We start from the raw sequence: 10,846 nt of genomic DNA on the forward strand, positions 1-10,846 counted from the left end.
CCCCCTGTGTGTCTTACTTTTAGAGATGTACACAACCTTTAGTCTGTAACTATAGATTTACAGTAGCAACAGCTGAGGTATCGATACAGACACAAAATGTTTATTATTCTTGATCATATATTTACTCCTACTGCCTTTGTCCTTTAGTTCTTCCTCCCTCTCTTTCCTAGTGTTCAGATGAGCTTGTGTTCACAACATTCTCTCCTGTAACCGGTTGGTGCTGTAACAGAAATACGGCCTTAATACACCAGCACACTACGCCTGAGATCTCTGTGCACTTGGCGCGGTAATTGATTTCCATCCCAACAATAGCTAATGCACATTTTATCATATTCCATCATTGCTGCAGGCGAGCAAATGAAAAACTGGCAGTGAAAATAAAAGTGCAAAGCACGAAGATCATGCATCTCCGCCAAGAAAGAGAGAGTGGACAGATGAGAATTGTGCTTTACTATCAAATGCAACAGTGTGTGAAATACAGTGTGTGTGTGTGTGTGTGTGTGTGTGTGTGTGTGTGTGTGTCTACAGGAACACATGAATTCACCTGGGAGGTTGTGGAAGCTCAGCAAATTGAGGTCACAAGACTTAATGCTGAGCCAGACGAGAGCAGGATTTAAGAGAAGAATATCCAGAAGAAAATAATCTCAGACATATAAACATTGTGGTGCAGCTCAAATTTTCAGTTTCAATTTCAATTCTTCCCTAATTCATGAGAAATTAGGGCTTGTGGTAATCATCAAATACACAAAATGTTTCTCTAATTTTATATTCAACAGATATATTTTGTTTTACATTGAGTATTACAGAGTTTAAAATAAAGTAAATACAGCCTAAGACCATATATATCCCTGTGGTTGTATTATTGAAGACACAGTTGGTGAGGGCTGTGAGTCTATATCAGCTATAAATACTTTGATTAATTGCAAACTAAATAAACAGTGTATTACAACTTAAATAGACTGACTACAGTAACAGTTAAACACAAGGGGGAAAATGAGATGTGTTGGTGCAGCAGCTTGATGTGAGTTGTCATTTACTTTGCTTCATTTAGAAACAAAACATTTTCATCAGCATTAATGAATCACTTCTGCTGAAACCATTAAGCACAAAATAATGTTTCCTGTTCTTTGTTCGTTCTCTCAATCCAGTTTGAAATCTCAGTGCAGACACATGATCTGTCCACTTGGTAGACATATCACTGTTGCCATAGACACAGTCTAACCATCCTCAGTATATCTTTAGTAGTTTCCCTCCCTCTGCCTCCTCTGACCAGGTTTACAAGTGACACATTGCAGATGTGTTGACCTAAGACTGTCCATGTTTTGCTCTGATCATTCTCCTGTGTTAAACGGTAACAAAGACCCCGGTCCTCTTCTAAAAGAGGGGTGGCAAATCTATACAAGCCCCTCTCTGTGACAACATGTTCCCTGCTTTTTCTGCGGTCGACTCCAGAGACAGTGTCGGTGACAAAGCGGCGAGCTTTCAGACGGAGCGTGAGTGTTTCTGGAGTGGCTCATCTGAAACACGGGTCAATACAAACACTCAGCAGCAGACACTCATCACAGACAGTATCGCTGAAAAAAGCCGAGCTGCTGCATAACTCCCAAGATTTTATTGGCTGTCATGTTGATTTTTCTTGTTCTGGGATTAGCATAGGCCTCAGTGTGTTTGTGTGACTAATGGTCTGTGCTTTCCTGCTGTGAAATCAGCAGCATGAGAGCCCTGAACAGTCTGCACATCAGTGTTTGAAGTCCGCCGCCCTCCCCCGGGTTATGCCTCTGGGTCGTGCTGCTAATGCAGCACCAGCACATTTCTCTGTCCTCCATCCCTCAGAGCACACGCTCTCCTTTACATACCACCATGTGTAGCACTCCACTCCGCCTTCACCCACAATGACCCCCACTGTAACCTGCCCGACTCTGGCCTGCCTCTCGTCGTTCCCCACCTGAGTGGCCGAGCCTCCGCTGATGGCTAAGGCTTGTTAACACTGAAGACACATTTGTGCAGTTACCATGGGCGATGTTGGGGAGTGGGCGTAGTTGAAGGTTGCGGTGCAGCAAAGGAAGAGGTCACACCTCCCTGGCACCGTTTCACAAACTTTTATCCCAAATGACCTGATGACACCCACTCCTCTGGCCAGACAGAGAGAAGAGTGTTCACCAGCACCACATAGGGTACTTACAGAGTCACCATGGAAACATCTAACTTTTTCTAAATAAAACATGAATTGAATGTGTTGCTTGTAAAAGGTCGCCGTCTCATTTTCCTCAGCCGATACTGCCGGGCCTCACAGTAAGCCAGACGTGTGTAACCTGGAGTTTGCCTGCAACACATTCCCATCTGGAAAACTCTCAAAGTGGAAGGAGGGAAATCGGTGCTGATTGAAGGGATAAGTCTTCGGTGGTGGAAGAACGGAGGCAGAGCGAGAGCGAGGGGAGACAGATGTGAACCCAATCTGCCGTGTGTTGACTGTACTGAATAGGGGCTTGTGCTAAGAAGAGCCTCTCTATCCTCTCATTCCCTCTGTTTACTTTGCACCGCGCCACCCTTCTGCAACTCCTGCACCCTCCCCATCCTTCTCTCTCATACATCACCTGCAGCACAGGAGACTCTACTGCTCCTTTGTATGCCAAACAAGTCCAATTACAGAGATGACAGTGTTCTGTGACATGTCTGAACATTTGCTGGATTTTCTTCTTCTTGTGTTTTATTTGTGGCGAGCAGATGCAAACTCAGCCCATTAAGGGGCCACGGGGTTGCAAAGACCAACCAATGTTTTGGGGCATTCAGAAGCCCTGCAGGGAGCTGAGCGTACAGAGCCTGAGAGCAAACCAATGATCCAGGGAATAATAATAAATAGATTAATAAGTGGATGAAATGGAATGAGAGAAGGCAGTGAAATACCACATCTGTTCTCACGCAGCACGGTTGTTTATTTATGGTGTCTGAAGGCTCGGTCAGGATGCCGGGTGGGGGGCTGGGGGAATACATGTACAGGCTTTCCCTCTCAGAGCCCCGGCTCCCCAGCTTTCATTAAGTGTCATTACCAGTACTTTCAGAAAGCTGGCCAGTCTGAGACCTGACATCCCCTCTACAGATAGTTGGCCATGCATATGGATGGATTTCTGATCCCTGTTATCCACCACTGAGGAGGGAGAATTAGGCCAGTGAGGAGGAGAGTAGGGGGCTTAAAGGGTGCATCCATATCTGACTTTAATGGCAGAGATAGAGCTGCTGGGAGGGACAGTGTTCATGCTTGGTTTGTTGTTGTGTGTATGTCACTCATATTATCAACATTGTGAGTGCTTCACTTGATTTTTCATATGGGTCATGTACACCAGTGTTTCGCCATCAAATACCTTTTTACGCTTTTGTGAAGGAACACATTTTCCTCCATTTTTAAAAAATTTGCATTTTGTAGCAATGTGTCATTCATTAGCAATATGCTCTTACAGTTCACTTACTTTGAGACTGTCCCCTGATTGATGGGAGGGCTTGTTCTGTTTATTTGTATATCGGTGGGAATGAAATATTCATATACGCTTTCCCGAGCAGAAGTTATCTAGATTCGGTGTAAATGGTACTTAGGATTAGATTTTCACAGCAGATTGTTATTATTAAGGGGGAAAAAGCCAACTCCTTTGAGCAGTCATCTTCCTGGGAGGCAATCTATTTCTCTTTCACGCAGCCGAAGTGCTGGACCAGGCTCTTAATGCACTGAAGCAAAAGTGCTTCGGTCCGCAACCTTTCACGCCTTCAGCTCTCCTTTATGTGATTGAATAGTTAATAACTATGAGTTGCCTTTGAAAGCTCTGTGCCGTTGGTCTTTCTGAGGCACTTCTCCTCTTTTTGTCTGTGCGGCTGCTCTACCTGCCCATTGCTCCATCTGCTTGCTCGTCTACTTGCCCCAGATGCCAAGTCAACTGATAGCCCACCTCTCCCCCACCAGCCCCTCTGTACTTTTATCTTTGTCTCTTGCCTGACTTGCCACTTGTGTGTCTGGCTGTCTCAGTCTGTGCATCAAAATTTTTAAGGCGGCAGATCAGCTTTTTCATCTCCTACTTCCTCCTTCTCTTGCTGTGCACATTCACACAAGCAGACACACACACACAGCTCATTAGCTCATCCCACGCTCATGGCTCTGGCAGAATGTGACCCTGCCTAATTGTGTACCATGCTCATTTGTTCTCCCTGCATGATGTGACGATTGCTTATTTATTCTCCTCAGGGCTCCCATCTCACATTAAAATGATTGACTCATTTCATTCACTGCACATTTTCAAGCTTTATTTGATAAGCTCATTTCCCTTGGCATTCAAATCTCTCTTTTCCCACGCTTAAAAGTTATAATGTTGGCAGGATGCGTTATTATTCATACTTGGGATTGTTTCTTCAGCTAATTATCTGTGTTAGAAAATAATTTTGCACACGTGATTCTGTTTATTCCGGTGGAATAGAGCTGCACAAAAGGGCAGACATTAACGATGCAGTTGGAATAGCTGAGGAGCCAATCGTGTACACAAAGCGGGCAGACGCGGTCAACAAGAAGCTTAAGAGGGATTGGGACACTGTGGAAACTCTGCCAGAATAAGCAGAGCAAATTTGCATTCTGTTAGAATTTACATCTGGTTAGAGACGTGTTTCACAAATAAAAAAGCCATCAACTTTTTTTGTCCAATCATGGAATAAGGCAGTGTTTCGACACAACAAGAGATTCCAGATTGGGGATTTAGGCAGCATTGTTACAGAAGGATTTTAGCTCTTGTGATCTTGCCTGCTGACAGTCGATGTTTTCTCCCACTAGATACTGTAAATATCGACCAGGCTGCAGTGACACAGCAGCTGCTGGAGACCTGCTCAGTGCTCCGCCAGGTCAATTCATAACAGTGAGAGTGACGGGCACAAAAAAAGGTTTGATTGGCAGAGGTTAGTAACCATACACACACGAGGCATCATTAGGGCTGGGGATTGAAACGCACCAGTTTGAGTATTTATTTATTCTTAGATAATCTCTGAATTAGTTTTACGACACGTTGGGGGGCCCGCTCTCCATGTAAATATGAAGTATTTAAGTATAAAAGGCCCACTCTAGGGTTAAGAAAACAACAATTTATACAATTAGATGAAACAGACTAGTGAAAACATCACTAGGTTTGATTTATATTATATCTCTGCGTACAGATCCCTTTCAACTAAATCTCACACTGGACCTTTAAAAGGTAGCCCAGTAATTAAACACTGCACTTTCATAAAGTTGGTATTATACAACATATATAAGTTTGATATAACCTTGAATATTGTTTTCAGAAACTTATCTAACCTAAAGAATTAAAAGTCATGGAATCCTGACTTTTTGCTCCAAAAACTGCATTTCCCATAATGCAACTCAACTGTGTTTTTCAACAGTTGGGGCCTGGTTACATGTGCACGCCTTTACTCCTAATATTTGCCAGAGAGAGGGTAAATAAAACATTCATTTCTCGTGTGCCTCAAAGCTGCTGTATGGCTTCACCTGGATTTCAACTTTGCTGAACTTTGACCTGCGATATGTGTGTGACCATGATGACATCACTGGGGTCATTTTGTTTACACTATAAAGCTGTTTTCTTAGATTGAGTAGCACAACATTTTATGGAACTAAAATGAGCTGTCGCCCTTGAAATGAAATGTATGTAAAAAAAAAATATATATATAAGTATTGTTTTATATTCCTACCAAAAGTGAGATTTCAAGATGAATATATTGGCAGCAGTGTAAAAACATTCAAAGAAAACTCAGCAGCCCAGGACGTCAACTCGTTCTTCTGTAGTCTCGTCTAACTCCATTGACACGTCCCTTGTTTCCAGCAGCATTAATGCTCTTTGATCAGCCATTTATTGGACTGAAGTCTCTCTTTTGCTTTCGCAGCGCTCTGACGTGTGAGGAGCTTTGATTCATCGAGCGGAGAGGCAACAGAAGAGGAGAAGAGTCACTGCCGACCTCTTATAGCCTGAGTGTCTTCAGCCGAGCCTGGAGCAAAGCTGGGACAGTTTTAACAAGAGAGAGAGACACTGACCTGGACCCCACCTTTTCAAAGACATGGACATTTTGTTATAATCTAATCTAATGATAAACACATGACCTGTTAAACCTCATGAGTGATTTTAGAGTGTGGAAAAATTACTTATTGTCACAAAATGCTATGAAGTTGTATTTTTTAATGTGATTCAAGAACTTACCTACATTTATTTATGTTCTTTTTTGAGTTTAGAGTCTCATTTGAGAACAGCGTTGGCACTCAGTAGTGCACAACCCTCTGCCATGGCCCTAACATTCCAATCTATACACTCACAGATATCAGTTCCCTAAGTGAGACAGATTCTTCATCAATTATTCTCTGGGAAAATGGTGTAAAATGGCCTCACAATGTTAAAGAGAGTGAGGGAAAAAAATCCTGGATCCGCCCCCGGATCTAGATCCATGCCAAGATTTAACGAGTTCCTCCCTGATCCATTCCACCAGGTTTCATGAAAACCTGTTCAATAGTGTTTGTGTAATCTTCCTTACAAACAAACCAACAGGGGTGAAAACATTTCATCCAAGTAGTAAATTATTGTGTTAAAAGCTTCTTGAGATGGACGGACATCTGTTGTGAAGCTTAAAAAAATATTTATGTAATTTGATTGACAAACAATCAGTAAATGTATCTGTAGGCTGAATTTTTTATCCCAGATTTCATGAAATTTTGGTAAATTGAATAAATGAGGGCACAGAAATATCCATGTATTTTTTATGATTAAGTTCTCTACATTCATTACTGCAAAAGAAAAGCAAAACTTGTGTTTTGTTTTGCGTCACAGTTACTAGTCGTAGACTCATGGACCCCCACAAGCCAGTGTAGCCAAAGTCTTAATGAATATGGGCACACAGACAAAAAATCGCAGCCAAATATAAGAATAATAAAGGCATCTAAATCCTAACAAGCTCGTCTTTGTTCTTCCACTCCACCCACCACAAGTTGGCTGTGTGAACGCAGGCATTGTTGCAGCTTTGAGGGCAGCTCTGAGAGTTCCATGCCCACCGGCCTTCAATCACATGGGATGTCTGAGTTTGACAGTATAAAGTCTTTCTTCTAGAACAAAATAAGACCCCTAAGCAATAGTGGATGAGCTGTTAGTAACCATACGGTCCACAGGGAGGTAGACCAAGCACGCTAGTGCAGAATACACAAAGTGTTGGTTAGGGATAAGACAATGGAGCAGTGGAAAACATTACTGGATTCTGCACCGCTCTTACATTTCTTACATTTCTCCACAGAAGTAAAGGATATCGGTGGTTTTGAGTGTAAAATCGCAGTTTTACAGAATGAAGATCAAAGGAAAAGTTCACTTACTATCCTAAAATATTAAGAAACCACAGTTTTATGTTAAAATATTGAAAAGGAAAAAAAAGATTTTCAGCGGTATAGGAAATATCCAAAGCATTTCTTTCAGTTGCAGACGTATTGATCCTCACCTTCTCCAATACATGTTACATTCCTGCAGCGTACCGTCTTTCCAGTGTTTGTGCCCATCTTTGACTTTTTTAACGTTCATCGGTGAGGACGCACCATGAGCTGGAGTTGGCTCCTCTGCTGCTGCGTTGTAAGTTATTCACTCACTGGCAGCATGGAAGGATTAATTCCCACCTTACAGGAAGAAGACACCACCGCTTTCTGCCTTAGCCAAATCAATAGGCAACATTCTTTCTAGCATAGCAGTCAATACACAACACTTAAGGTGTCTGAGGAAGCTAAAGAACACCAATAATTGTTATTAATGCCTCACATATCCCCAAGCATTGCATTTAGAGGCAATAAAATGCTTTGCCGACCCTGAAGTGTGTTTGAATAGCAGGAATGTAACGCCAAAAATACAAATATTATATAATCGGTTTCTTTACAAATACACTGTGACAGTCTGAGGAAAGTCTACCTCATGGTGTGATTCTATAGCAGGGTTTGTGGTGAAATATTGTGGATTACCATGAAATCTTCATGACATTCATGGTCCCCAGAGGATGAATCCTTACTAGAATGAGCTCACACCAGCAGTCACCTACTGAAACCACATTTAAAACCACGAGATCCAGATTGTTATTCGGATCTGCACCAAATGGCTCATGATGATCAGTGTTTTTTTAATCAAGGTCCAGGACTTATTCTCTGAGGTATTGGTGAAAACATGGAAAAACAGTCAATCAATGTTAAAGAAAGTGAAAATATATTTTTGGATCCACTCCCTGATCCAGATCCATAGAATTTCATTGAAATCAGTTGCATAGTTTTCGTGTAATGAAGAAGGTAATGAAAACTCGTCCTCGTTTTTAACGCCACCATGAGGTTTAAATTTAGGTTTTTTTCAGAGTTTCTCAACCATTGAATTGATTCACTACCAAAGAATAAATAACCGATACTTGTTCATGTACTAATACACTAAACTAACATTGTAAATATTAAACCTGTTTTCATATTAAAAAAAAAATGTAGATTTTTGTATTTTCACCAGTTGAGTCTTTTTCTTCTTGAGAAAGAAATTATGAAAAAGTTGATTGATTTTAAAAATATAACCAAAATAACTTTCGAGCACGTATCACCTTTATATTCAATCAAATCCAAATGACGCACTCATAAATATCAGTTCCCTTGATGTAACAGATTTTCTGCGTCAAGATCCAGGAATTATTCGAAAACAGAACAAAAAAAAACAAAAAACACCAGATCTCACAAAGTGAAGAAAAATCCTGAACCACATCCGTCCACAGAGTTTCATGGTCCATCCTGGAGTTTTTGTGTAAAGACGCTAACAAACCTCCTCCTTAGCAGAAGGGATAATATTAAAACACAAAATCGGTACATTTTCAGGATTTCTGAATTTATTTAGTGTAACCCCCCCCCCTGCACATGCTCTTCATGGAGCGGGGACACAAACAGGCTTTAAGTGCACCAATCCACGGCAGCTATTACACATCGTACACAAAGCCACTTTATCAGCGTGCGCGGTTAACAAGTGAAGGACAGTGAACAACAAGCACACACAGGCTTCCTGCTCCCATCATAAACCACATGTGGGTTCAGAAGTGGTGAAGGTAACAGAAGACGAGGGCGTGTGTATGTTTTTTTTTGGGGTGGGGGGGGTTATTCTAAATTCAATCAAGTGAAGGCCATCTCCAGCAGAGGAACAGGGAGTGGAGGGGGGAAGATGAGGGGAAACTCAGCTGAAGTTTCCACTGGGCCTGCTGTGCTCCTAATGCAGCCTTGGATGTAATTGGGTCCCAGAAGGCTGTTCATTATCGGGGGTGAGCGAGGCAACAAAACAGAAAGGGAGAGAAAGCGAATGAAAACGTCTCATTCTTTGCTCGGTGCCTCCGTCCTGGCACCATTATGGGACAAGAGTTAATTAAAAGAGGAGTTGATGCTCCTGTTTTTCTCATCAATCTCACTTCTGCTCTTATTAAGTTTGTAATGACAGCAGAGCTTGTGCCTGTCTGCCACCGGACACAAAAACAAGGGGGGGGCGGTAATGTGAGGGACGCCTCATCTCCACAAATCTCACATGTGGTCAACAACCACCAGTCACTGTAATCCCAGAAGTCTCAGGGCGACGATATGTGGTTGCCGCAGAGCTGCTCTCTAATAAAAAATGGCCACGTCTTTATTTTGGGGTGTGGCAGCAGAGCCCATTTAAGAGGCGTGGCTTTGCACCCTAATCCTGCGGCTCCCGTCTTTACCGCCTCGGAGGCCATTTTAATTCCCTCCATCATTACAGGGACCTTCCCTGGAAAGCTTTGGTAAAGGTGACTGCTGACACTGTCATTCACAAGGACTATTTCAAAATGTCAGCCCGTTGCCGAGATTTGTCTCATTAAAGTTGGTGGAGTCCATTATATCCGTCCCCTCCTCCGCCTGCCACACTCAATCAAGGCGAGTCGGGGAATTGAGGGGGTCAAGGGAGCGCTCATAATCACGCTTATTTGCATGAGGGCGACAGTGAGACAGACGACGGCTGACCAACAAGAGAGGAAAACACTGGCAGTCGCTCCACGGTAAATCACTTCAGTCTTTCCTCCTCCAAATTGACGGCAGCCAGTGAGACTAGTTTCAGTCGAGAGACGTGAAGAAATGTCAGCGTAACCGTGGCGAGGGCACGGCAACATCATCCAGGCTTTTGTTCAACAGTCTCGTGACCTGAAGATTTACATAGAGCTACAATAAAGCCAGAGCCGGGATCCACCCACACACACGGAGCCTCGTCTAAAGCACATCAACATCTTCACAGCTGAGGGCTTTCAAAGCCACAGGATCACTCATGTAGATGTGTGACATCTGTGGGTGCCGGGGGGGGGGGGGGGGGGGGGGCGGACCCCAGCTCGTGTTTCCCTCTGATCACGTTCACGATTGTGAGGTTGACAATGAAAACAACGGTTCTGAGGATTCCATGATGTCGCCGCGTTCGCTTTGTTTGTGTGACCGAGGCCTGTGACCTTCAGTAAGTCGTTAGAACAAGCTCATCACGTTTCACAGTTTGTACAGTAAACGTAGTGTGGAGGTTTTCCCAACTGAATAATCATGTCCTGTTCATGTTTCCTAGATTTAATGTGTACGATTCTTAGCTACTATGTATTTTTGACAGTTTCTGTTAAGTTATACATCACCTGACTGCACTGCAACATGTTAAGATCTGCTTTTCGTCACATGATGTTAACCTATCTTTAGATTTTGATAATTAGTAGAAGCACTTTACACAAGATTATTCAAATATTTTCAGAATCTATTGTTTGAGTTATTGTCAAACAAAAGTACCACATGTGATTTCAGCTTCTCTTTATT

The 10,846-nt window shown here is 42.6% G+C and overlaps 1 long non-coding RNA gene across 5 annotated transcripts in view; it reads left to right on the forward strand.

Moving 5' to 3' along the window:
• LOC138407499 (uncharacterized) overlaps positions 1-6,819 on the forward strand; it is a 117,722-nt gene extending 110,903 nt beyond the window's left edge. For 4 of the 5 annotated variants that reach the window (XR_011240929.1, XR_011240931.1, XR_011240930.1 and 1 more), the window contains 2 exons: positions 4,805-4,926; positions 5,908-6,819. This is a non-coding gene — a long non-coding RNA (uncharacterized lncRNA). Of the gene's footprint in view, positions 1-4,804; positions 4,927-5,406; positions 5,461-5,907 lie in introns of all 5 variants that reach the window. The other variant, XR_011240933.1, reaches the window with a different exon arrangement.
• Positions 6,820-10,846: the final 4,027 nt, after the last annotated feature.

This window comes from Paralichthys olivaceus, chromosome 1 (assembly GCF_024713975.1).
Source record: "Paralichthys olivaceus isolate ysfri-2021 chromosome 1, ASM2471397v2, whole genome shotgun sequence".
NCBI lineage: Eukaryota > Metazoa > Chordata > Actinopteri > Pleuronectiformes > Paralichthyidae > Paralichthys > Paralichthys olivaceus.